Raw genomic sequence first — 27,929 nt, 5'->3', positions numbered from 1 at the left:
AACACAGAACCTCCCACAGAAGAACCCCAAAAGTGTCCCACTTGTGACAGGATACTTTCCGGGACTGGACCAGACTCTGAATGTGGCTCTCCAGCAGGGATACGACTTCCTCAAATCCTGCCCTGAAATGAGATCCATCCTTCATGAAATCCTCCCCACCCCACCAAGAGTGTCTTTCCGCCGTCCACCTAACCTTCGTAACCTCTTAGTTCATCCCTATGAAATGCCCAAACCACCTTCCCTGCCCTCTGGCTCCTACCCTTGGAACTGTCCCCGGTGTAAAACCTGTCCCATGCACCCTCCCACCACCACCTACTCCAATCCTGTAACCCAGAAGGTGTACATGATCAAAGGCAGAGTCACATGTGAAAGCACCCACGTGATTTACCAACTGACATGCCAACACTGTATAGCCTTCTATGTGGGAATGACCAGCAACAAACTGTCCATTTGCATGAACGGACACAGGCAGACAGCGTTTGTTGTTAATGAGGATCACCCTGTGGCTAAACATGCCTTGGTGCATGGCCAGCACATCTTGGCACAGTGTTACACCGTCTGGGTTATCTGGATACTTCCCACTGACACCAACCTATCAGAACTCTGGCGATGGGAACTTGACCTTCAATATATTCTCTCTTCCCATTACCCACCAGGCCTCAACCTCCGCTAATTTCAAGTTGCCGCCCCTCGTACATCACCTGTCATTCAACAACATCTTTGCCTTTGTACTTCTGCCTTGACTGACATCTCTGTCCAACCTCTTTGCATTTACATATGTCTGCCTATGTCTGTATGTGTGCGGATGGATATGTGTGTGTGTGTGTGTGTGTGTGTGTGTGTGTGTGTGTGTGCGTGTGCGAGTGTATACCTGTCCTTTTTTCCCTCTAAGGTAGGTATTTCCGCTCCTGGGATTGGAATGACTCCTTACCCTCTCCCTTAAAACCCACATCCTTTCGTCTTTCCCTCTCCTTCCCTCTTTCCTGATGAGGCAACGGTTTGTTGCGAAAGCTTGAATTTTGTGTGTATGTTTGTGTTTGTTTGTGTGTCTATCGACCTGCCAGCGCTTCCGTTTGGTAAGTCACATCATCTTTGTTTTTAGATATATTTTTCCCACGTGGAATGTTTCCCTCTATTATATTGAACATATTCAGTCCTACTCATGCAACTCTCTCCCTCCCTCTCTCTCTCTCTTACCCCCTTTTTTATGGGCTACTGGTTTTCACATAAAAATTTCTCTCTGAAACAGAAGGAATTGTCCAGAAGAAATGATTTTAAGTTAGATTTAAAACTTGCTTTGCTACCTGTCAGACATTTTATATTATTAGGTATATGAAAAAATATTGTTGATGAATACTGAATGCCTTTCTGAGTAACTAACAGTTTTACTAATGGGTAATAAAGCCCATTTTTTCAAGAATTGCAAGTAACGACATCACTATTCTGGTCAAATTGTTGACAGATTAATTATTTATGATGAATTTCTTTAGTGTGTGTGTGTGTGGGCCCCTCGTACACCAACCTATTTATAGGACACTTAGAGGATGCCTTCTTAGTTACCCAAGCCTGCCAACCCAAAGTTTGGTACAGATTTAACGAAGACATCTTCATGATCTGGACTCACAGTGAAGAAGAACTCCTGAATTTCCTCTCCAACCTCAACTCCTTTGGTTCCATCAGATTCACCTGGTCCTACTCCAAATCCCATGCCACTTTCCTTGACGTTGACCTCCATCTGTCCACTGGTCAGCTTCACACATCCGTCCACATCAAACCCACCAACAAGCAACAGTACCTCCATTATAACAGCTGCCACCCATTCCATATCAAACAGTCCCTTCCCTACAGCTTAGGTCTTCGTGGCAAAAGAATCTGCTCCAGTCCTGAATCCCTTAACCATTACACCAATAACCTGAAAACAGCTTTCGCATCCCGCAACCACCCTCCCGACCTGGTACAGAAGCAAATAACCAGAGCCACTTCCTCATCCCCTCAAACACAGAACCTCCCACAGAAGAACCCCAAAAGTGTCCCACTTGTGACAGGATACTTTCCGGGACTGGACCAGACTCTGAATGTGGCTCTCCAGCAGGGATACGACTTCCTCAAATCCTGCCCTGAAATGAGATCCATCCTTCATGAAATCCTCCCCACCCCACCAAGAGTGTCTTTCCGCCGTCCACCTAACCTTCGTAACCTCTTAGTTCATCCCTATGAAATGCCCAAACCACCTTCCCTGCCCTCTGGCTCCTACCCTTGGAACTGTCCCCGGTGTAAAACCTGTCCCATGCACCCTCCCACCACCACCTACTCCAGTCCTGTAACCCAGAAGGTGTACATGATCAAAGGCAGAGTCACATGTGAAAGCACCCACGTGATTTACCAACTGACATGCCAACACTGTATAGCCTTCTATGTGGGAATGACCAGCAACAAACTGTCCATTTGCATGAACGGACACAGGCAGACAGCGTTTGTTGTTAATGAGGATCACCCTGTGGCTAAACATGCCTTGGTGCATGGCCAGCACATCTTGGCACAGTGTTACACCGTCTGGGTTATCTGGATACTTCCCACTGACACCAACCTATCAGAACTCTGGCGATGGGAACTTGACCTTCAATATATTCTCTCTTCCCATTACCCACCAGGCCTCAACCTCCGCTAATTTCAAGTTGCCGCCCCTCGTACATCACCTGTCATTCAACAACATCTTTGCCTTTGTACTTCTGCCTTGACTGACATCTCTGTCCAACCTCTTTGCATTTACATATGTCTGCCTATGTCTGTATGTGTGCGGATGGATATATGTGTGTGTGTGTGTGTGCGTGTGCGAGTGTATACCTGTCCTTTTTTCCCTCTAAGGTAGGTATTTCCGCTCCCGGGATTGGAATGACTCCTTACCCTCTCCCTTAAAACCCACATCCTTTCGTCTTTCCCTCTCCTTCCCTCTTTCCTGATGAGGCAACGGTTTGTTGCGAAAGCTTGAATTTTGTGTGTATGTTTGTGTTTGTTTGTGTGTCTATCGACCTGCCAGCGCTTCCGTTTGGTAAGTCACATCATCTTTGTTTTTAGATATATTTTTCCCACGTGGAATGTTTCCCTCTATTGTATTGAACATATTCAGTCCTACTCATGCAACTCTCTCCCTCCCTCTCTCTCTCTCTTACCCCCTTTTTTATGGGCTACTGGTTTTCACATAAAAATTTCTCTCTGAAACAGAAGGAATTGTCCAGAAGAAATGATTTTAAGTTAGATTTAAAACTTGCTTTGCTACCTGTCAGACATTTTATATTATTAGGTATATGAAAAAATATTGTTGATGAATACTGAATGCCTTTCTGAGTAACTAACAGTTTTACTAATGGGTAATAAAGCCCATTTTTTCAAGAATTGCAAGTAACGACATCACTATTCTGGTCAAATTGTTGACAGATTAATTATTTATGATGAATTTCTTTAGTGTGTGTGTGGGCCCCTCGTACACCAACCTATTTATAGGTCACTTAGAGGATGCCTTCTTGGTTACCCAAGCCTGCCAACCCAAAGTTTGGTACAGATTTAACGAAGACATCTTCATGATCTGGACTCACAGTGAAGAAGAACTCCAGAATTTCCTCTCCAACCTCAACTCCTTTGGTTCCATCAGATTCACCTGGTCCTACTCCAAATCCCATGCCACTTTCCTTGACGTTGACCTCCATCTGTCCACTGGTCAGCTTCACACATCCGTCCACATCAAACCCACCAACAAGCAACAGTACCTCCATTATAACAGCTGCCACCCATTCCATATCAAACAGTCTCTTCCCTACAGCTTAGGTCTTCATGGCAAAAGAATCTGCTCCAGTCCTGAATCCCTTAACCATTACACCAATAACCTGAAAACAGCTTTCGCATCCCGCAACCACCCTCCCGACCTGGTACAGAAGCAAATAACCAGAGCCACTTCCTCATCCCCTCAAACACAGAACCTCCCACAGAAGAACCCCAAAAGTGTCCCACTTGTGACAGGATACTTTCCGGGACTGGACCAGACTCTGAATGTGGCTCTCCAGCAGGGATACGACTTCCTCAAATCCTGCCCTGAAATGAGATCCATCCTTCATGAAATCCTCCCCACCCCACCAAGAGTGTCTTTCCGCCGTCCACCTAACCTTCGTAACCTCTTAGTTCATCCCTATGAAATGCCCAAACCACCTTCCCTGCCCTCTGGCTCCTACCCTTGGAACTGTCCCCGGTGTAAAACCTGTCCCATGCACCCTCCCACCACCACCTACTCCAGTCCTGTAACCCAGAAGGTGTACATGATCAAAGGCAGAGTCACATGTGAAAGCACCCACGTGATTTACCAACTGACATGCCAACACTGTATAGCCTTCTATGTGGGAATGACCAGCAACAAACTGTCCATTTGCATGAACGGACACAGGCAGACAGCGTTTGTTGTTAATGAGGATCACCCTGTGGCTAAACATGCCTTGGTGCATGGCCAGCACATCTTGGCACAGTGTTACACCGTCTGGGTTATCTGGATACTTCCCACTGACACCAACCTATCAGACCTCTGGCGATGGGAACTTGACCTTCAATATATTCTCTCTTCCCATTACCCACCAGGCCTCAACCTCCGCTAATTTCAAGTTGCCGCCCCTCGTACATCACCTGTCATTCAACAACATCTTTGCCTTTGTACTTCTGCCTTGACTGACATCTCTGTCCAACCTCTTTGCATTTACATATGTCTGCCTATGTCTGTATGTGTGCGGATGGATATGTGTGTGTGTGTGTGTGTGCGTGTGCGAGTGTATACCTGTCCTTTTTTCCCTCTAAGGTAGGTATTTCCGCTCCCGGGATTGGAATGACTCCTTACCCTCTCCCTTAAAACCCACATCCTTTCGTCTTTCCCTCTCATTCCCTCTTTCCTGATGAAGCAACCTTGGGTTGCGAAAGCTTGATGACTTTGGGTGATCACAACATAATACTCTCAATGCTTGCTTTTGTGCAATAAATATTTTCATTGTAAGTAATGAGTTATGCCAGGAAATAATTCCATAAGACATTATTAAATGGGAATATGCCAATTTTAGGAGGCTGTTTAGTTTGTTTCCAAGAGCAGCACTTACATGAAGAGCAAAAATAGATGAACTTAATTGTTTGATCAGTTTAGTGACTGTTTGTTCCAGTTCCAAGTTTTCACCCAAAAATTTGGAACATTCTACCATGCTTACTGGCTCCTGTTCATATGTTACTTCAGTTATTTGTATGGCTATTTGTTATACAGAACTGAATACAGTGACTTTTCTCAAAACGAAGGGAGAATCCATTTTCAGAGATCCACTTAATGATTTTAAGAAGAACTTTATTAATTTGTTTCATTACTTTCTCTTTAATGAGATTTATTGTAACACAAGTATCATCTGAGAAATGTGCCAGTTCTGCTTGATGAATGTTAAGGAACAGAGGCAGACCAAAAATTGAACCCTGTGTGACTCCTTTCATGATTTCTCTGTCAGCAACTTTTCTCTCCTTCTAACACTGACTAAATTATTCAGCACAACATTTTGCATCCTATTTGAACTACAATTCAAATCATTTTTTTGTATAGTCATAATTTAAGTTCTTCTAAGAGAGTAACATGATCTATACATTCAAACGTCTTGAACAGATCACACAACATACAAACTGGCAATATTTTAAGGCTTGTGATAACTGGTGAGTGAGTGTATAAATGGCATTTTCAGTCATGCAAACCTTCTGGAATCCAAACTGGGGTGTGCCAAGTAAATTGTTTCTGCTGAAATGTAAGACTACACTTGTGTACATTACTTTTCAGAATATTTTTGAAAAAGACACAAGTAAAGAAACTGAGCAGTAATAATTCGAGTCTTTTATGTCACATTTCTTATAATGAGGTTTAACAATGGCATATTTTAATGAGTGAAAAAATTCCTGTGCCAGTGATGCACTACATACACCACTAACAGTATTAATAATATAGTTACGACAACTGCTCAGAATTCTGTTTGAAATTCTATCAACACCATAAGAGCTTTAATTTTTGAGAACTTTTATAATTCTATTAAGTTCAGTGAAGGATGTTGTGCTGTTTATTGTTGCTCAAAGTTTTGTGGAATGACATTTTTAATATGTTCTTGTTGTGACTCGCCGATCATTCAAAGTGCCGCTGCGCAATTACGCGCGTCCTCTACATGCGGCGCTGTCTGCCAGCCATGCAGCAGCCACACCACCTAAGCGGCACGCCAACCAGCGGCCGCTAGACTTGGACTCAGTGCTCATTCGAATGTTACTGTGTTCACATGTCTTGCTTTGTCAACTTGCTCAGTGACTTATATGTGTTGTGTCGTTTTGAAATATATTGGCTACTGTCAAGCAACTATTGCAAGGTCTCATTGAACAGCAAATGCTTCTAACATCGGCGATCCGTGATTTCGTCGCAGCGTCAAGTGCAGGGCGTTTCTCGTCATTGTCTATACCTCCTTACGATGAGACGGTGGAAGACTGGTCTGATTATGAAAAATGTCTTCGACACACTTCTTGGCATTTCATGTCAGGGACGAACAAACATGTAAGTCTCTGTTCCTTTCCTGGATTTCACCTCAAATGTATCGGTTGTTGTCGCAATTGGCTCCTTTGAAAGATCCTGCATCTTTGTCCTTTGCTGAAATGTGCTCACTTCTGTCTGTCTATTTTCAAAAGCAAACGCATGTGGTAGTCTCTCATGTTACCTTTTATCATTGTCAAAAACAACCGCATCAATCCTATCATACTTGAGCTGCTGAACATCACGGCCTCAGTCGAAAGTGTCAATTTGTTACTGATGTTCACAAAGAATCCTATGCTGATTCCATGGTACGGGATGCTATTATCCGGTCGGCGCCCAACAAAGAAGTTCGGCAACATGCCCTTCAGTTGGCAAATCCGTCTCTAGATGAAGTCCTATCCATCGGACAGTCTTTTGAAATTTCTCGCGGTACTGGAGCGCAAATAGAGGCGTGGGGTGACGTCGGAGAAATACAACCTCAATGTTGGGCTGTGTGTCACAAATGCAAAAAGAAGGGTCATGTGTCTTCCGTTTGCAAATCCGACCGCGTACATGATGTTCATAAACATGACGCTGATTCTGATTCTGTGTTGTCTGTCCATTGTACTTCTTCCCTTTCAGGGAAGTTATTCCTCACTGTCCAAATAATTGGTCGAGAGGTTCGCATGCAGGTGGATACTGGTTCTGCTGCCACTATCATTAATTCTCAGACGTATCTTCAGTTGGGTTCACCACTCCTATCACCTGTCACTTGGCAATTACGGATGTACAATAAACAGAAGATTTTTGTTTTGGGACAATTTAATGCTGAGGTACCTTACAAATCCGTCATTTGCACTGTTCCCATATTTGTGGTCGACCAGAGTAACGCAGAGAATCTTTTTGATTTCGATGCCTTTCGCGTTTTTGGGTTCTCCATAAATGACTCTGTCAATATCGTCTCTGATGCTATTCCTTATGTTCAATTGGATTCCTTGTCGCTGACATTTTCGGCCCTTTTTTCTCCTGGGTTAGGTAGTGCAAACGACTTTGAAACCCACTGCTCGGCCTAAATTTTTTCGGGCTCGGCCCATTGCTGTGGCCCTTCGTGATCGGGTAAAATGGGAGCTGGATCGTCTCACTACTTCAGGGGTCTTGCTTCCTGTCACTTCCAGTGAGTGGTCCTCTCCTGTTGTCGTTGCTAAGCCAAATGGTGATATTCGTCGCTGTGGCGATTTTAAAGCCACTGTCAATGCGCAATGCCTCATCGACACGTACCCTATTGCCAGACCTGAAGAATTGTTCACTGAACTTGCGGCAGGCCAGTATTTTTCTAAAATTGACCTTTCGGAAGCTTATCATCAACTTCCGCTCGATGCTGCTCCCGGCAGTTTCTGGCCTTAACACGCCTTTCGGCCTCTATCAATACCAACGATTGCCATTCAGGGTTGCCAGCGCCCCTGCTCTCTTTCAGTGGTTCTTGGAACAATTATTGCTCCCTGTCCCTGGGTGTATAACTTACATGGATGACATTGTTGTCACTGGCTCCACCACTGAAGAACATCTTCAGAACCTCCGCACACTTTTTCATGTCTTACAGACTGCCGGTCTTAAGTGTAATCTTCAGAAATCATAATTTTTTCAGGCATCTATCACGTACTTGGGGTTTCAACTCTCTCAGGATGGTATTCGTCCACTTCAGCAAACTGTCGCTGTGATTGATGCCCTTCCTCGCCCTAAATCTGTTAAGGAACTGCAGGTCTTCTTGGGGAAAATAGCATACTATCACAAGTTTTTACCGTCTCCTGCGTCAGTGGCTCAGCCGTTGCATGAAAACGTGCCTTTTCACTGGTCCGTATCATGCGATGCGGCTTTCCAGAAATTGAAGACTATGCTGAAACAGGCCCCGTGCCTGGCTACTTATTGCCCTGGCCAACATCTTGTTCTTGCCACAGACACCTCTCAATACGGGGTAAGTGCAGTCCTTGCGCACCGTTTTTCTGACGGCTCTGAACAACCCATTGCATATGCCTCCAAAACGCTCACGGATGCCCCATGAAAGTATTCTCAAATTGAAAAAGAAGCTTTGGCCATTATTTATAATCTTCATAAGTTTGGTGTTTTTCTCTATGGATCTAGTTTCAATTATGAGATTCATTTCCGGCCGACGGCTCAACATGTGAATGCTGATGCACTGTCTCGCCTTCCCATGGGTCCTGATCTGGCATTCGATAGGGACGAACTTTTGTGTTTCCACCTGGATGTTGCCGAGCAGCGGGTTGTGGACCGATTCCCCATCACTGGGGACCGGCTGGCAGCTGCTACGGGTTCTGATCCTATCCTCTCCCGGGTTTTACGCTGTGTTCAGAAGGGTTGGCCAGATCGTCCGTCCGCTAAGACTTCTGACCTGTTTCGGAACTACTACGCTTTGCGCTACCGCCTCATGGCTAGGGATGGTGTTATCCTCCTTTCCACAGACAATGCTTCGCTGCGTGTGGTGGTACCTGCATCTTTGCGTGCTTCGGTCTTGCACCTCCTTCACCAAGGGCACTGGAGTGTCTCTCGCACAAAAACTCTGGCGCGCCGTCATGTGTACTGGCCTGGCATCGACTCTGAAATAGCACACACGGTCGCTGCCTGTGGCCCTTGTGTGTCAGAGGCCGCCGCCCCGAAGTCATCTTTGTCACCGTGGCCTTCGCCTGAGACGCCCTGGGAGAGCTTTCATGCTGACTTCGCGGGACCTTTTTTAGGTACTTATTGGCTCCTCGTAATTGACGCCTACTCTAACTTTCCTTTCATTGTCCGTTGCACGTCACCTACCACCGCGGCAACCACAAGTGCTCTCGCCCACATTTTTTCTTTGGAAGGCCTCCCCTCCACTCTTGTTACTGATAATGGTCCGCAATTTGCCTCTTCCGAATTTGCGGATTTTTGTGCTCGTCACGGCGTTATGCATGTCACGGCCCCTCCGTTACATCCACAATCAAACAGTGAGGCTGAACGACTGGTCCGCACATTTAAGGCTCAGATGCGGAAACTCCTGACGTCTTCTGCTGCTGATGATGTGCTTCTCCAGTTTCTGGCTTTGTACCATTTCACCCCCATGGGCGACCACAGCCCAGCTGAGCTCTTACATGGCCGACAGCCCCGCACACTACTTCATCTTCTGTGGCCTTCCACCTCACGGCCACGGGTGCCTTCGCTTGGCCAGTTCACTGCCGACGACCTTGTCTGGGTACGGGGATATGGCAGGCGGCCAAAATGGAGTCCGGCCCGCATCTTACGACACCGTGGCCAATGCCTGTATGAAATCCAGATGGACAAGGGTGTTGCAGTGCGTCATTCGGACCAGCTTCGGCCTTGTGTGCCGGCAACGCCTGTTCTGAATGGTGCTACACCACCTTTGGCTCTACCTGACGCTCAGGATCTTGGCATCTCTCATTACTCACAACACAGCCCTCTCACCGTCATCTCGGTGCCAGTACAAGAACGGACGCCACCAGGAGACGTGCCCATGCAGGAACCGGATGACCATCATCTGTCGGAGCCAATCTACTCGCCTCCTTCTCCTACGGACGCCGACACATCATCCATGTCTCCTGTTATATCAACTGGACTTGCCGCAATGGGCAGATTGGTGCACGGGGCCCTAGCAGATTCGACCCCTACGTCTCTTGTCATCTCGACCCGTTATCATCGGGGACACTGCCGTCCGTACGGAAAGCCTCCTCCTCGAGACTTTACGGCCAGTCAAACAATGCCTATGGATGTTAGCAATCTACAGGCCACCTTCATCAAGCCCAGTGAAAAAATTTCAAAGCGGGGAAAAGTGTTGTGACTCGCCGATCATTCAAAGTGCCGCCGCGCAATTACACGCGTCCTCTACATGTGGCGCTGTCTGCCAGCCATGCAGCAGCCGCGCCACCTAAGCGGCCAGCCAGCCAGCGGCCGCTAGACTTGGACTCAGTGCTCATTCGAATGTTACCGTGTTCACATGTCTTGCTTTGTCAACTTGCTCAGTGACTTATATGTGTTGTGTCGTTTTGAAATATATGTGTTCGACTTGACGTTATAACAGTTCTCATGCTTCTTCAACAGAACCATTTAACCCCATTTTGCTGCTATATTTGGGACGTGATTGTTAAATACACTTGCAACTTGTGAATTATTAGTCATAACATTGTCACCTAGTTTGATTGTGATCATATACTGTGCACTGAATAGTTGCCCCATGTCTCAGTTCACAATATCCTGTACAGTTTAATCTTATTATCTGCATTATTGATCTGCCATGATTTGCATTTTCATTAAAATTTTTTAGGCCTCTCCTTAAAATATTACAGTATTTTTTGTGAAATGCATGAAATGCCTGCTCTTAACTTTTTTCATCTTTACATAAATACTTCTTTTCCACTTATTTGATATTTTAATCACCTTTTTTTAATGGGTTTTATGAATAGCTTTTTAGGAAAACTGCTTTCAAATCTTGACACAAATTTACTATGAATCTATACCTATATCTATATGTACCTCATACCACACCACCTCTTTCAACTTATTCTTAAAATAATAATACCAGAGACGGAAAGTTGCTACTCACCACATAGCAGAGATGTTGAGCCGCGATAGGCACAACAAAAAGATTCACTCAATTATAGCTTTCGGCCATTAAGGCCTTTGTCAGCAGTAGACACACGTACACACACACACACACACACACACACACACACACACACACGCAAACGCAACCAGCACACACGTCTGCAGTCTCAGAGTACTGAAACCACAGTGTGTGTCTACTGCTGACAAAGGCCTTAATGGGTGAAAGCTATAATTTAAATTAGATGTTAAACTCTGTTGGGTGTATTGGTTCTATGTGCTTTTTTCAGGTGTAGTGGTGTCAGAGATACTGGGAACCTTTGTTCTAAGTAGTGTGTCTAGGGTTTTCATTATGTTCAACATTTATGGAATGCAATCTTATGTTCCAGTCAACAGCAAATTGTTAGAAGTGACTTCTTACAAACATGTTTGTAAATTGGCTGAACTTACTGTTGTTCAGTTCCAGTCAATGGGACAGTCTGCTCTAGTAGCTGAGTTGTGCCTCCTCATTTTTCCTGTGCATTGTTCGAAAGTAGAACAGCAGAGAAGTAACTTGAAGGTGGCTTGATGAACCATTTCTCAGGCACTTAATTGCAAATTGCAGAGTAATCATGTATATCAATGAAAATAATCAATTTCTGAAAATGTAATAGGATAGATAAAAAATATATTTATCAAGTGGCAGCAGGAGAACACACGTATAAAAGGTGATACACATGTAAGCTTTTGGAGCCAGTGGCTCCTTCAAGAGAGAGAGAGAGAGAGAGAGAGAGAGAGAGAGAGAGAGAGAGAGAGAGAGAGAGATACATGTTCTTTCCAAGGAGTAGGACTGTCTGCCAACAGTGTAGGTAAACCCCATGTCTTAGGGAGTATTCAACACAGCTCTCATGCAACTGGTACAGCCATTTAGTTGCCAAAGAGACTTTGTGGTTTTGTTGCAGCTCATGTTTTAGAACTTCTCTAAGTAACATTATGTACACTATTATATGGTAAATGTCTTCTGATTAAGCATTACTGCTACCATTTCCTGTAACTATTCCAGCATCCTGTTTAGAAATTTGCTCTACTTTCTTGATTACAGTGCACTCTTTAATGCTAGTGTACAATCAGTCTTATTTCGGTGATTAAAATTGATTCTATTTGGTTTCTTGAATCAATATAGAATTCAAACTCCACTTTTTCACAGGGCATCCTTTGATGAGTGCATATATGTATTCCAGCATTAGTCATTCCTCTTAATGCCGAGGTACTGAACCAGGGAAACATTCCACGTGGGAAAAATATATCTAAAAACAAAGATGATGCGACTTATCGAACGAAAGCGCTGGCAGGTCGATAGACACACAAACAAACACAAACATACACACAAAATTCTAGCTTTTGCAACAAACGGTTGCTTCATCAGGAAAGAGGGAAGGAGAGGGAAAGACAAAAGGAAGTGGGTTTTGAGGGAGAGGGTAAGGAGTCGTTCCAATCCCGGGAGCGGAAAGACTTACCTTAGGGGGAAAAAAGGACGGGTATACACTCGCGCACACACACACATATCCAGCCACACATATACAGACATTTATGTCTGTATATGTGTGGATGGATATGTGTGTGTGTGTGTGTGTGTGCGAGTGTATACCCGTATATATATATATATATATATATATATATATATATATATATATATATATATATGATTCCTGAAGAGGGGCAGCAGCCTTTTCAGTAGTTGCAGGGGAAACAGTCTGGATGACTGACTGATCTGGCCTTGTAACACTAACCAAAACAGCCTTGCTGTGCTGATACTGCGAATGGCTGAAAGCGAGGGGAAACTACAGCTGTAATTTTTCCCCGAGGGCATGCAGCTTTACTGTATGGTTAAATGATGATGGCGTCCTCTTGGGTAAAATATTCCAGAGGTAAAATGGTCCCCCATTTGGATCTCTGGGCAGGGACTACTCAGGAGGATGTTGTTATCAGCAGAAAGAAAACTGGCGTTATATGGGTCGGAACGTGGAATGTTAGATCCCTTAATCAGGAAGGTAGGTTAGAAAATTTAAAAAGAGAAATGGATAGGTCAAAGTTAGATATGGTGGGAATTAGTGAAGCTCAGTGTCAGGAGGGTAAAGATTTCTGGTAAGGTGAGTACAGGGTTATAAATACAAAATCAAATAGGGGTAATGCAGGAGTATGTTCAATAATGAATAAAAAAATAGGGATGTGGGTAAGCTACTACAAACAGCATAGTGAACGCATTATTGTGGCCAAGATAGACACAAAGCCCACGCCTACCACACTAGTACAAGTTTATAAGCCAACTATCTCTGCAGATGACGAAGACATTGATGAAATGTATGATGAGATAAAAGAAATTATTCAGATAGTGAAGGGAGACAAAAATTGAATAGTCATGGGTGACTGGAATTCGATAGTATGAAAAGGAAGAGAAGGAAACATAGTAGGTGAATATGGAAGAGGGGTAAGGAATGAAAGAGGAAGCCGCGTGGTAGACTTCTGCACAGAGCATAACTTAATCATAGTTAACACTTGGTTTAAGAATCATGAAAGAAGGTTGTATACATGGAAGAAGCCTGGAGATACTGGAAGGTGTCAGACAGATTATATAATGGTAATACAGAGATTTAGGAACCAGGTTTTAAATTGTAAGACATTTACAGGGGCAGATATGGACTCTGACCACCATCTATTGGTTATGAACTGTATATTAAAAATGAAGAAACTGCAAAAAGGTGGGAATTTAAGGAGATGGGATCTGGATAAACTGACAGAACCAGAGGTTATAGAGAGTTTCAGGGAGAGCATTAGGGAACGATCGACAAGAATGGGGGAAAGAAATACAATAGAAGATGAACGGGTAGTTTTGAGAGATGGAATAGTGAAGGCAGCAGAGGATCAAGTAGGTAAAAAGACAAGAACTAATAGAAATCCTTTGGTAACAGAAGAGATATTGAATTTAATTGATGAAAGGAGAAAATACAAAAATGCAGTAAATGAAGCAGGTACAAAGGAATACAAATGTCTCAAAAATGAGGTCAACAGGAAGTGCAAAATGGCTAAGCAGGAATGACTACAGGACAAATGTAAGGATGTAGAGGCGTATATCATTAGGGGTAAGATAGATACTGCCTACAGGAAAATTAAAGAGACCTTTGGAGAAAAGAGAACCACTTGCATGAATATCAAGAGCTCAGATGGAAACCCAGTTCTAAGCAAAGAAGGGAAAGCGGAAAGGTGGAAGGAGTATATAGATGGCCTATACAGGGGCGATGTTATTGAGGACAATATTATGGAAATGGAAGAGGATGAAGATGAAAAGGGAGATGTGATACTGCGTGAAGAGTTTGACAGAGCACTGAAAGACCGAAGTCGAAACAAGGTCCTGCGGGTAGACAACATTCCATTAGAACTACTGACGGCCTTGGGAGAGCCAGTCCTGACAAAATTCTACCATCTGGTGAGCAAGAAGTATGAGAAACACGAAATACCCTCAAACTTCAAGAAGAATATAATAATTCCAATCCCAAAGAAAGCAGGTGTTGACAGATGTGAAAATTACCGAAATATCACTTTAATAAGCCACAGATGCAAAATACTAACATGAATTCTCTACAGACAAATGGAAAAACTGGTAGAAGCCAACCTCGGGGAAGATCAGTTTGGATTCCGTAGAAATGTCAGAACACGTGGGGCAATACTGACCATACAACTTATCTTACAAAATAGATTAAGGAAAGGCAAACCTACGTTTCTAGCATTTGTAGACTTAGAGAAAGCTTTTGACAATGTTGACTGGAATACTCTCTATCAAATTCAGAAGGTGGCTGGGGTCAAATACAGGGAGCAAATGGCTATTTACAGTTTCTTCAGAAACCAGATGGCAGTTATAAGAGTCGAGGGGCATGAAAGGGAAGCAGTGGTTGGGAAGCGGGTAAGACAGGGTTGTAGCCTATCCCCGATGTTATTCGAAATGTATATTGAGCAAGCAGTAAAGGAAACAAAAGAAAAATTTGGAGTAGGTATTAAAATTCATGGAGAAGAAATAAAAACTTTGAGGTTCGCCAATGACATTGTAATTCTGTCAGAGACAGCAAAGGACTTGGAAGAGCAGTTGAATGGAATGGACAGTGTCTTGAAAGGAGGATATAAGATGAACATCAACAAAAGCAAAACAAGGATAATGGAATGTAGTCGAATTAAATCGGGTGATGCTGAGGGAATTAGATTAGGAAATGAGATGCTTAAAGTAGTAAATGAGTTTTGCTATTTGAGGAGCAAAATAACTGATGATGGTCGAAGTAGAGAGGATATAAAATGTAGACTGGCAAGGGCAAGGAAAGTATTTCTGAAGAAGAGAAATTTGTTAACATCGAGCATAGATTTAAGTGTCAGGAAGTCGTTTCTGAAAGTATTTGTATGGAATGTAGCATGTATGGAAGAGAAACGTGGACGATAAATAGTTTAGACAAGAAGAGAATAGAAGCTTTCGAAATGTGGTGCTACAGAAGAATAATAAAGATTAGATGGGTAGATCACATAAGTAATGAGGAGGTATTGAAGAGAATTGGGGAGAAGAGAAATTTGTGGCACAACTTGACTAGGAGTAGGGATCGCTTGGTAGGACATATTCTGAGGCATCAAGGGATCACCAATTCAGTATTGGAGGGCACTGTGGAGGGTAAAAATCATAGAGGGAGACCAAGAGATGAATACACTAAACAGATTCAGAATGTTGTAGGTTGTAGTAGGTACTGGGAGATGAAGAAGCATGCACAGGATAGAGTAGCATGGAGAGCTGCATCAAACCAGTCTCTGGACTGAAGACCACAACTAAAACTATATCTAAATGACCTAGTTTAACTACGTGTTTGAAATCCCATGATATCCTTCTTGGCTGCAGTATATGATACGCATCTTGTTACTTTGTTTGCTCAATTTTTTCTCTGTCTACTAATCTTTGGAAATTCCCAGTTTCAACCAGATGGCTACATCACCAGTTACAGCAAAATGTTTGGGGAAAAGCAAGTGATTTATGGTTCACAGATTGCCTTACAATAACTTCTGAGAAATGCCTGGCTATGGTATATGGCCAAACTTATGAAATGTTAAACATTGTAAGTATGTTGGTATCAAAAGCATTTCTTTTGGTTGAATAAAGCTAGAATATGATACTTTGGTAACACTGGAGTGCTGAAAGCTGACACAAAGGCAAAATTTTTTCCAGCACAGCACTGACCATTTTCATTACATTTTGTACTTCTGTCATGTCTCCTAGTTATAATTATGCTTGCAGATATGTTGAGACAACATCACAACACCTTAAGTGTTAGTCTGCATTCAACTTTAACTGATTGTTCTTCAAGATTCTTACTTTCTGTTCATTTACACTCTTGGCCTTTAAAAGAGCAACAACAAGAAGGATGGTAAATAATGGAATGTTATTTATTGTGCATGCACATTATAGGAGAAAGAATACATGATTAAATCTGTAGGTGATTTGGGGGTATTCAGGACATGTAATTTAGTACACACAACTGCTGCTAGTGGTTGCAGCAATGGCTCTAACACGTCTAGGCATTGCGTGTTGGACGACAGATACAAGTACTTTATATGATGCTGCTTTGATTCTGCGCTAGATTTCACCATAGTGGCTGGCAAGTGTACCAATACAACTTTCTATGCAACCTATCATGACCAGATGTTTTCAAAGAGTGACAAACCAAGAGAACATAATGGCCAGGCCAACAGTTGAACACCTTTCTGTATCAATGTAGGTCAGGAAAGCATGAGTAAAATGCAATCTTGCATTAACTTGTTGGAAGATAACATAAGGCAGGCCTCAAGGCTAAAGCACAACTACTAGCCTTTACACGTCTGAAACATAAATCCTGCTGCCCAAATTACAGGCTATGTGAGTCAGAGGGGACTGTGTTGTGTATCCAGTGGTGTCCCACACCATCAGGCCAGGTGCTAGGCCCTTATTACCAGACAAATGCAGCTTTAGTGCTACTACCCAGTTTTTGAGCAAAAGTTATAAGCCTTTGGGAAAAGTAATAACAAGTAGTGAGGCAGTCACTGTGGAGTGATGTGTTAGCAGCCATGAGCCAGTAGCCACCAATGTGGCAACATGTGGGTCACAATAACAGACACGCAAGTGGATTGTGATACAAGAATAGCTGAGGGCAGCAGTAAGCTGCACCATACAGTGGTAACCGTGTAGGAGCAGGACAATGCCACTACATGAGGAAAAGACTCTTGTGATGGGCGATGAGACTAAGTGCTGGGTTTCAGTGAAGCAAGTGCATGCCAAGGCTTATACTTAAAACTAAATTTTGAAGCAGGGGGCACTTTCTGTTGCCAGAGACCAGTAACACCACCACAATACCAGAGCTATGCTGGTCAGCGAGGTGACTGGGCACCACCAGCAGCAACCTGGGTTTGAAACCATGCAGTCCCTGCCACTAGCACTGAGTCCTTCATGGGACTTCGTACCACAGCTCTGCTAAAATGCCATCTGTGCCTGCTGTCAGCTGACATCTGAGTCGGACTTGCCACCTCAGCACCATTCACCACCTGACTCCTACCAGAGGGCAGCAAACCATACCCCTTAGACAGTGGTCTCTATGTGCTGCCATGGTGATGTGTGGGGAGCAAGGGGTCACCAGGTCTCCATGCCACCAGGGGAAGTAACATGCCACTGATCTAAATGTTGGCAGCCTCTAAAGACTGCTGTCAGCACTGCAGGGCACCAGCTAAACATCCAAGGTGGAAGCAGCCACCTGTATCTCAGTGCTGGCCAGGGACAACAGAGAGAGGTGTGTCTGTCTTACTGCGCTGTGACACATCATGTGCTGGAGTTCAATAAAGTCATTCTTTACTGTCAACAGCATTTGCACTGGGCCCTCCAGCCTGTCACCACCACCACGTACTCCATGGGTCCTTCAGAAAGGTGTCAGGGGTGCTGACATTGCCACAGTCGACAGCGGATGGTGTGCCAGCCCTGCAGTGCAACATTCAAGCCACAGCCTACAGCATCGTCATTTGGATTGAGTGAGACTATTTTGTGTTTTAATGGAGGCATTCCTGGGGTCAAGGATTAAGGAGCGTGATAATAGTAGGATCACATTTGTAAAACCAGAGGAACCATTGAGCTTATTGCAGTATAAGGGTAATTATAGAGATAAAGGGATATTAGCTGTGCATTGTACAGAGTGCAATTTGCATGAGCATTTGCCCTTTGTGCTGTATCTGTAGCAATTGCTCCATTCATGTGTAATTGTCTTGGACACATGGCTAGACAATATAGAAAGTCCAGGTGCCTCATGATTAAACAGAAGTAGATTGGTAGTATACATGGGTTATGGAGTGTTTTATCTCAGTTATTAGCATTGGTTTGAGGTATTAATTCTGACTTGAGAAGATGAGTGACTCTGAGGCTGTGGTAAAGTCACAGACACAAGGTGTTACCAGTGAGGAGGCTATACACTCACTGCTGAATCAGGTAGCTCAATTAAGGGTGGATAAAATGGTTTCAGATAGTAAAATAGTGGAAAAAATGAGGAAACAGAGGTATTAAGGCAACAGGCTCTAGAAATGAATCCAGCAGTCACTAGCCTTGTTTCTCCCTTCTCTGGCATGTCATCTGAGGATGTGTTAGCATTTATGGTGGAGCACCAGAAGAGAGAGCTCCAGTTACCTGAAGCACAATGTGCACTGATCTCGAGGAAATGACTGATATGCATTGTGATTTTCTGAATATTGTTCTTTTGTGTACAGTATGGTGTGTTAACTAAATTTTTGATAAAATTATATGTTTGTGTTAAGTGTTTAGGTGTTACAAGGTGCACACTTCTCCAGTGAAGTTAGCAGCACTTGAAAACTTTGTGCAAGTGAGGTTCGCCCCGATAGCTGAATGGTCAGAGCGATGGAATGCCATGCAAAGGGGCCCGGGTTCTATTCCCAGCTGGGTCAGAGATTTTCTCCACTCAGGGACTGGGTGTTGTGTTGTCATCATCATCAACATTGCATCCCCATCAACACGAAAGTCACCGAAGTGGTGTCAGCTCAAAACACTCGCACCAGGCGACTGGTCTACCCGACAGGAGCCCCAGCCACATGACATTTCATTTCATTTGTACAAGTGAGGGAGTAAGAGGTCCTACAATTGGCAGAAGATGAAACTGACAAGTGGTGATGACCAAGGGTGAGCTTCAACGGTGTCAGAGCGGGGTAGTCACCATATGTCTGACCAAAAGATTTTGACGGGTGGGAGCACATGCATCATGCAGTTGTTCAGAGGTAAATAAAAGGGATGTCCTTGCCAAAAAAAGTGACCGAACCAAAACTGTATTTCCAGAGAGCAGGTTTACATTGTGTACCTCAGTGTGTAACAACATAGTAGTGGCTGCTAATTTACATGAGCAAGTGAAATTCATGGGTGTGATATTATGGGACCCACATTCATTTATCAGCTACTATTATGGTAGTTCTCTGTTGAATGGGACACAGCTGCACCTGTATTGGCCAGACAAACCTCTACAAATGATATCCAAACAAAACCATGTCTTCCTTAATGACACCTGGCAACCTAGTCTGGACTGTTTGCTAAGTCAGACGGTAGCAGTACAGGAGGGACAGATCACTCTAGAGCATTTCTTGCAGCATGTGGAATAGTATCAGGATGGTATATGTAAGGTAACCATGACCTTGAGTGTCATAGTTCTTAGTGCTGTGGTGACTGATTTTGCTCTGCCTAGATCTGACGTATGTGAAACAATGAATTGTGTGTGTGTGTGTGTGTGTGTGTGTGTGTGTGTGTGTGTGTGTGTGGAGGAAATGATGAATTGTGTGGAAACTCAATCCAGCAATAATTCAAGTTCCTGTAGACTGGATCCCCCAAGCAAGGGATGATAGACAGAGTTACAAAGTTGCAGATTAATAGAGCAATTGCATAGTAGTTAAGAGTAGTCAATTTAGTATTATGTCCTTATTTTGAAGATTAAAGATGAAGGTAATTACAGTAGAGAACCATGTCAGAGCAAGATTTGGGGGACTCCAAGGAGGGGGGGGGGGGGGGAGGAGGGGGGCGGGAGTGTAGTGCTGCTACCCACTCTTTGAGCAAAAGCTATAAGAAGTAGAGAGAAAGCCATTGTCGAATTCAGACATGTGCAAGTAGATGTTTCTCTTCTTACACAAGACACAACACGATCTTTTCATAAACAGTCAACACTCAAATGCGGTGTTTGTACATGACACACACTGTATAATCTTTTCTGCTATAAAATAAGCAGGCAACATCTTTCATATATATTTTGTGCAATTGTGCTGAAATCCTAGTAATATGTATATCCAAGCTAATCTGGAGTTGAACGCATGCCATTTTACAATGTAGGAATTGCAATGGCCAGCTGTGAGTCTCTTAAGATTGTTCTATCTAGGAACACAAGGAAACACATGGCAAAAAAAAAAAAAAAAAAAAAAAAAAAGATATACAATTTATTGGGTCATGAAATGAAATCAACAATAATAAAATGAAAGTAGTTTACATGTTTCGAACACATTTAACAACTGGGATTCCAGAGGACCATGCTCTTATAAAGACACTATCCATGTCAGGTGTGCTGATATAGTGCTGTGTGTGCAGGGAGCACCTGGTTATGGTGGTCAATCACTAGACTGTCCTGGCAGACACTTTGGGTAGCTGTTGGTGTGCCCTTTGAATGTTGGCACACACTGTGCTTGCTGTAGAGGCCCCACTTACTGTGGGTGGTAGGTGTAGTAACTGGTGGGTTACTAGACTCTTCCTTTCGTGCAGGGGAAACACCAAACATTGCCATCTACAAATGCTGTGACTGAGACATCCATAGAAATGCTGGGGCCGGCAGCCAAAAGCACGAGATGTTTCTGATCTGCCCAGATCATTGCGTACAGATGAAAGTGAGTGGGATGAGGGCACCCCACTGCCAGCAGATGCCAGGGCTACCTGTGGACAGGACTGGCAACAGGGGGGTGGGAGCCATATGGACGACAGAATCCATGACAACATGTGCAGGCAAGGGCAGCAATAATGATGGACTGGAGAGGTGGGGCTCTGGTGATGGAGATCTAGCTTCCCATCCTGGGACGCAACTGGTTCCGGTGGCATGCCATGAGTCAGTCTTTTGTGCAAACCACAACGATGTGGCAACTGCACTGGCAATGAATGATGGCTGGAATCCAGTGAAGATAGCATCCAAATGCCCTGGCCCAGACTAGTGCGCCATGTAACAATGTCAATAAAACCATCACTGCTGGAAGATGCGTTTCTGGCAGCAAGAAGCTGAGCGGTGTCTGTGACTAATGGCTTTGCAGAAGCTTGGCAGGACTCTTGGTCATAATTGGTGTTGTTCTGTAAGAGCTTAAAAACAATGTGAGAGCCTCCTTGAACACGAAATCTTCTATGTACTTGAGAATCTATGTCTTAAATGTACGGTTAAGCTGTTCTGCATCACCTCAACTGGTAAGGAGGTGTTAAGATGTGGCGAATGCCACTGTGTGTACAGAAGTCCTTGAAATATTGTCCATGAACAGAGTACCATTGTACAAAACCAGGCAAGGCAAGCTTTCTATGGAGATTATACAGGAAAAGACCCTGCCAGTCACGTATACTGTCACAGACAGATAATGAGTGACACAAGGAAAACAAGAAAAAGCACCAACTGCCAATAACCATGATGTGTCTAAAAATGACCAGTGAAATCAATGTGGACTCTTTCCCAAAGCTGTGTATGTAAGGGTCGGCAGGGTGAAAAAAACAGTGTGTGGCACAGCTTGTTGACCGGAGCAGTTGTGGGAGGCCATCACAAGGTGTTACATCCCTCAGCTGACACCTGGCCAAAAGTCGTGGCTGGGCGTCAACAGTTTCGTGTGGCAGGCCCCCAGAGACCCTGATGTAAGAAGTGGAGGACCTTCCGCCACACAGCTGCTGGAAACACTATGCGAGAAGTGAACCCTTGTGCTGACAGGAGAATAATTCCATCCAAGAAGGAGAGGTGATGGCGTAAAGCATAAAAAATTCCAAAGTGGGTCCAACGATCAGCTCGGCAGACAGTCAAGCCACCAATGTTGTATCATGCTTACAACCTGCTGGAGCACCAGATATGCTGCCACGGCAGGAACTGATGATGGGGAAAGCATCCACCATGTTCCTCCTCACCTCTGTATCCAGTTGAAAACAAAGCATACCTCTTGGACAAATGAGGGGTCAGGACCTGTGGGGAGCTGGACAGAGCGTCGGTGTTTGCATGTTGCAATGTGGGACAAAAATGGATCTCATAATTGCATGGGGACAAGAGCAGAGCCCAATGCTGAAGATGGTCAGCAGCTTTGATGGTAAGGATGCCCACAGGTGTTTTAGGGAAGCTGAGTGCTTGTGGTCAATAACAAAATGAAATTGTGTACCATACAATTCCACGTGAAATTTTTTAAGGCCTAGACAATAGCAAGACCTTTTTCCCCCCACATGAAAATAATGTTGCTGAACCAAGATAAGTGATTTTGATGCAAATGCAAAAGACTGTTCAGAGTCATCTGAATGGTGAAGGGCCTAGACCATCCCTGCCCCATTCTGGGATGTGTCCATAGCCAGGACCAGATTCTTGCTGGATTGAAATGTTGCAACACATGGCAAAGAGCAAAGAGTATCATTAAGCTGCACAATTGCTTGCCCACAGGCTGCAGACCACACAAAAGGAGCACCTTTCCAAAACAGCATGTGCAAGGGGTGGGCAATAGTACTGCCCTGAGAATAAACTTGCGATATTACACCACTTTGCTGATGAATGCCTGAAGTTCTCATAGATTAGACAGATGAGGTAAAGCTGTAATGGCAACAACATGTTGTTCTATGGAGTGCACGCCCTGTGGGGAAATTTCGTGAACCAAAGATTCATCATAGAGGGTTGGGGGAGGGGGGGGGGGGGGGGTGGCAGTGGCAGGTGAACAACTGGCAGCTGAGCCTGGGTCAATGTAGCTAACAACTGTTCTGACATGGATGTATGCGACTGCTGTTATTGCAAAAGGAATCAGAGTAAAGCCTCCATTGAAGAGACAAATGGCACAAAAAGTACAATATCTGAAACACGTGAAAATTTGACCCTCAATGTCCCCACATGTGTTCTAATTAGAAACACAACAAAACAAGGGGCCATAAAGTGATCCAATTTATTAAGTCATGGAGAGAAATCAACAAGAATACAAGAAAAGTAATTTACACATCTATCGAACACAACCGAAGGTCCATGTGTGCCCTTAGGAAGACGCATGATGGATCTGGTGACAGTGATCAGTGAGTGGGCTGCATCTGGTGGCTGTCTCTGGTGGTTGTGGATCTGACATTTGAATGCTGGCATGCACAACACTTGCTGTGTTGGCTTGACTCAATTTGCTATGGGTGGTAGGTGTAGCAACCCAGTGGGTTACTACAGATATGTTGTAGCACTCTGAACAAGAAGGTGCTCTTTACAAAATAGCTTAATGGAATTAGTGCACATGCCACAGGCTGTAAATTCTTACTTATATATAAACCAGAGTGTTTTACCAGAGAAGCCATTAAAAATGCACGTGCTCCACATTTTTTAGAATTCTTCTGCTAACACCAAAATTAAATGGAAAAGCATCGAAGGGTCCCTCTTGCATGGTTCAAGTCGTATCTCAGCAATGGAAAGACGAGGGTAACATTAACAAACGATACCTCAGGAATAAAACTAAATATAGACTGGAAAAATATCACATATGGAGCAACACAATGTTCAGTGCTTCACCTACTGGTATAAATAGTTTACCACCAAAGGCTCAGAATGACTCTTCAAAAGCATTCACATTTGTGGATGATACAAACATACTGATAAAAGGCCCAAACATGTGCATACCAGACACCCAGAAGAATAATGGAACAGGCTCACAACTGGTTCATAGTAACAGCTAAACCTTTAATCTTATTATCGAATTCCAAACAAAATAAGTGACATACAAATACCAGAAGTATGGATCAATGGATACACATAAAATGGGGCTCAATGTCTTTAAGAAAACAATATTTAAGTTTCCCTCGTGGATTTTTACGATCTACACAGCTTAAGCCATTGACAAAATCGCATAAAATGCTAAACAAGTGATTACATATCATTTTCTCAATAAGAATCCTTTACAGAAACCAAACTAAGCTGCTGTTAAAAGGTTATTTTCAGTAAGGTGGTTTGGTATTCTGTTGTAAGCTGACTTCTCAGTTTTTATTTTTACTGTGACTGTGCCAAGGCACAGTGTGTTTATATGGAGTGTGTTAAGACAGACCCTATGGCAATTATATATGTTATACATTTGTTTGGCTCATATATGATAGAAATGTATAGTTGATCCATTGATGTACAACATTTTTCTCCTTGAAGACGACTGTAACAATCAAAACCGGTAGATAATAAACATATAATTGTACAGCTGATGGCACAAATATGCTTTTTCCAAATTTGTTTGTTCTATGTTTTGAAACACAGGAAGAAAAGATATAGGTGTATAATTAGAGACCATTAACTTATCTTCCTTTTATAAATAGATATTACAACTAGGTACTTCAACCTTTCAGGCAATACACCTTGGCACATTGAGTGTTACCGATTTTATTTCATTTTTATTGATCCCAGTAATTCTGTCGTGTTTTGCTACACAAGGCTATGGGACAAGCCACAACTACAGCTTGTATAAATATTCTAATCGACTCACAATAACAAAAACAACAGTTACATCTGCAGAATGAAATAAATTAGCTAAAGACTTACAGCATATAAGAAAACATGTACCTCGGTTATTGATTTTCAGTGACCTAATGATCTTTGCCATCTCTTTTACAGCTGCTTTAATAAAAATGATTTATGCTGTTGGAATACGAAAATGCCTGTCTATGTAAGTGTAAAAGATCTGCTGTCAACAGCCTATTTCTTGTTTCTGGTTTTCAGCTACTATTTGGAATAATTAACTGAATTTAGTGGCCAATGATTTGAATTTAACATCTGTCCCACTGCAGCTACGATCAGGGGTTTGAATATTTTCTATAGTAAGTTTATTTGTTTCACCCTAATAATATTAATAATTGCCCTTGCTTTGTTCTCAGAGTTTTTAAGTTTTTGTGCATAAGATATATTTTATGCTATTTTGCTGAAATGGTGAATTCTGCACCACAATTCTTGATCAGAGTTTGTCACCTGCTTTACAAACAACTCTCTTTCTGCACAGGGTACTTTGGTTTCAGATCCTATTAATGGCTCCTTCTGTAACTGTCCCTGATTTGCCTGCTGTAAAGGGAAACTGGTCTCAAAAGTTTTGTATTATTTTTTTAACCAGAATGCAATTTCTCATCTACTGTCTATCCTTGGTAAACATCTTTTCATTGTTCATTCTTTAAATTCCCTGTGAATAGCATTATAAATTGCCATATATGAATTTGTGAAGTTGTGCCTTTTCTCTTCTTAACTTAATCTATTTGGTGGGGATGTTATATTGCTGCTCATTGACTATCATATCAGATAAACTATTTTCCGTGACACTCATACCTATTTGTCCAGCTTCACATCTGAGTGGTCAGTGTGGCTGACTGGCATCTCATGAGGGCATCTTGGGAGCTACTCAACAAATTAGTAATGGTTCCAAGGTCAAGAAAACTGACAACAACTGGAACAGTGGTGTGCTGGACATATACCCCTCCATATCACACCCAGTTACGCCATTGGCAGAGAGTAATAGAGCCCTTGGTTGGGCAAGATTGGTCCATCTGGGACCAGAATGTGCCACTGTACTTTCTCCATATACCTATTTCATGAAAGAAGTTGGATTTATAAATAAACTGTCAACTACTGTTGTGCAATGTTCCTCTAATCTACTACAAAACTTTACTGTAGGTAACATAGCTGAACATCAATAGATTAGATTAGATTAGATTCAGTTTTCATTTCATAGAGCCAAAAAACGAGATGATTCTCGTGGGAGTGGAACATATCAGAAAGTATAACATAAAAAACATAAAACATTGAATATAATACTTACTATCCTGATAATTTGTCAGGAGATTGTCAAAATAGGTGAATGCAATACAGTAAATTGGAACAGCTATTTACAGAATTAATATGCTGTCAGAATGAAATGTTGTTATGCACTATTAATATATTTATCACACACAAAATACCTAATCTTGACTGTTGTGACCAACTGCTGTCAAAACTGAAATCTAGCAGACATTTTTACTTAAGCTGGCCTAACAGTCTCTGTTAAGATATTCGTCTATTTAGTATGTACATAAATGACCTTGTGGATGACATCAGAAGTTCACTGAGGCTTTTTGCGGATGATGCTGTGGTATATCGAAAGGTTGTAACAATGGAAAACTGTACTCAAATGCAGGAGGATCTGCAGCGAATTGATGCATGGTGCAGGGAATGGCAATTGAATCTCAATGTAGACAAGTGTAATGTGCTGCGAATACGTAGAAAGATAGATCCCTTATCATTTAGCTACCATATAGTAGGTCAGCAACTGAAAGCAGTTAATTCCATAAATTATCTGGGAGTACGCATTAGGAGTGATTTAAAATGGAATGATCATATAAAGTTGATCGTTGGTAAAGCAGATGCCAGACTGAGATTCATTGGAAGAATCCTAAGGAAACGCAATCCGAAAACAAAGGAAGTAGGTTACAGTATGCTTGTTCGCCCACTGCTTGAATACTGCTCAGCAGTATGGGATCCGTACCAGATAGGGTTGATAGAGGAGATAGAGAAGATCCAACGGAGAGCGGCGCGCTTCGTTACAGGATCATTTAGCAATCGGGAAAGCGTTACGGAGATGATAGATAAACTCCAGTGGAAGACTCTGCAGGAGAGATGCTCAGTAGCTCGGTATGGGCTTTTGTTGAAGTTTCGAGAAGATACCTTCACTGAAGAGTCAAGCAGTATATTGCTCCCTCCTACGTATATCTCGTGAAGAGACCATGAGGATAAAATCAGAGAGATTAGAGCCCACATAGAAGCATACCGACAATCCTTCTTTCCATGAACAATACGAGACTGGAACAGAAGGGAGAACCGATAGAGGTGCTCGGGGTACCCTCCGCCATGCACCGTCGGGTGGCTTGCGGAGTATGGATGTAAATGTAGATGTAGAGATGTAGATGTAGAAGGAGTTGCCTGTCAAAAAGTCTTTCAAACTCTGTTTAAACTGAGATTTATCTGAAACTAAGTTTTTAATGGTTGTTGACAATTTATTGAAAATGTGGGTTCCTGAATATTGGAGCCCTTTTTGGACCAAGATAAGTGATTTTAGGTCTTTATGTAGATCGTTCTTAATCCCAATATTGATACTATGTATTGACCCATTGGTTGGAAATGGAGATATATTACTTGCAACAAATTTCATTAAGGAATTAAGAAGCAGTGGTTAGAATACAAAGTTCTTTGAACAGGTTTATAAATGATGTTCTTGAATTTACACCACAAATGATTCTTATTAAGTGCTATTGAATGCTAAAAAGCTTTTGCTCGGTTTGATGAGTTGCCCCAGAATATGATCCCGTATGACATAACAGAATCAAAGTAAGCAAAGCATGCAAGTTTTTCTAAATTTATATCTCTTACATCTCACTGCAAATACAGACTTGTTTAGGCACTTAATCAATTCTGTGGTATGCCCTTCCCAAATGAATTTATTATTGAGTTGTAATCCCAGAAATTTAACACTGTCAACCTCTTCAATCTGCATG

General features: G+C 42.8%; 1 protein-coding gene across 2 annotated transcripts in view; it reads right to left on the bottom strand.

Moving 5' to 3' along the window:
- The window catches only part of LOC124612806 (probable proline--tRNA ligase, mitochondrial), a 124,574-nt gene that overhangs the window by 87,558 nt on the left and 9,087 nt on the right, over nucleotides 1-27,929 (bottom strand). Inside the window, exon 2 of one of the 2 annotated variants that reach the window (XM_047141226.1) lies at nucleotides 11,594-11,781. The exons of the other annotated variant lie outside the window; for it this stretch is intronic. The gene's annotated coding sequence lies outside the window, so the exon portion shown is untranslated. The remainder of the gene's footprint in view (nucleotides 1-11,593; nucleotides 11,782-27,929) is intronic. 2 annotated transcript variants of the gene reach the window in all.

Source organism: Schistocerca americana, chromosome 4 (assembly GCF_021461395.2).
Source record: "Schistocerca americana isolate TAMUIC-IGC-003095 chromosome 4, iqSchAmer2.1, whole genome shotgun sequence".
Classification (NCBI taxonomy): domain Eukaryota; kingdom Metazoa; phylum Arthropoda; class Insecta; order Orthoptera; family Acrididae; genus Schistocerca; species Schistocerca americana.
The sequence above is the reverse complement of the archived record's forward strand: the minus strand, read 5'-3'. Positions and strand labels throughout refer to the sequence as shown.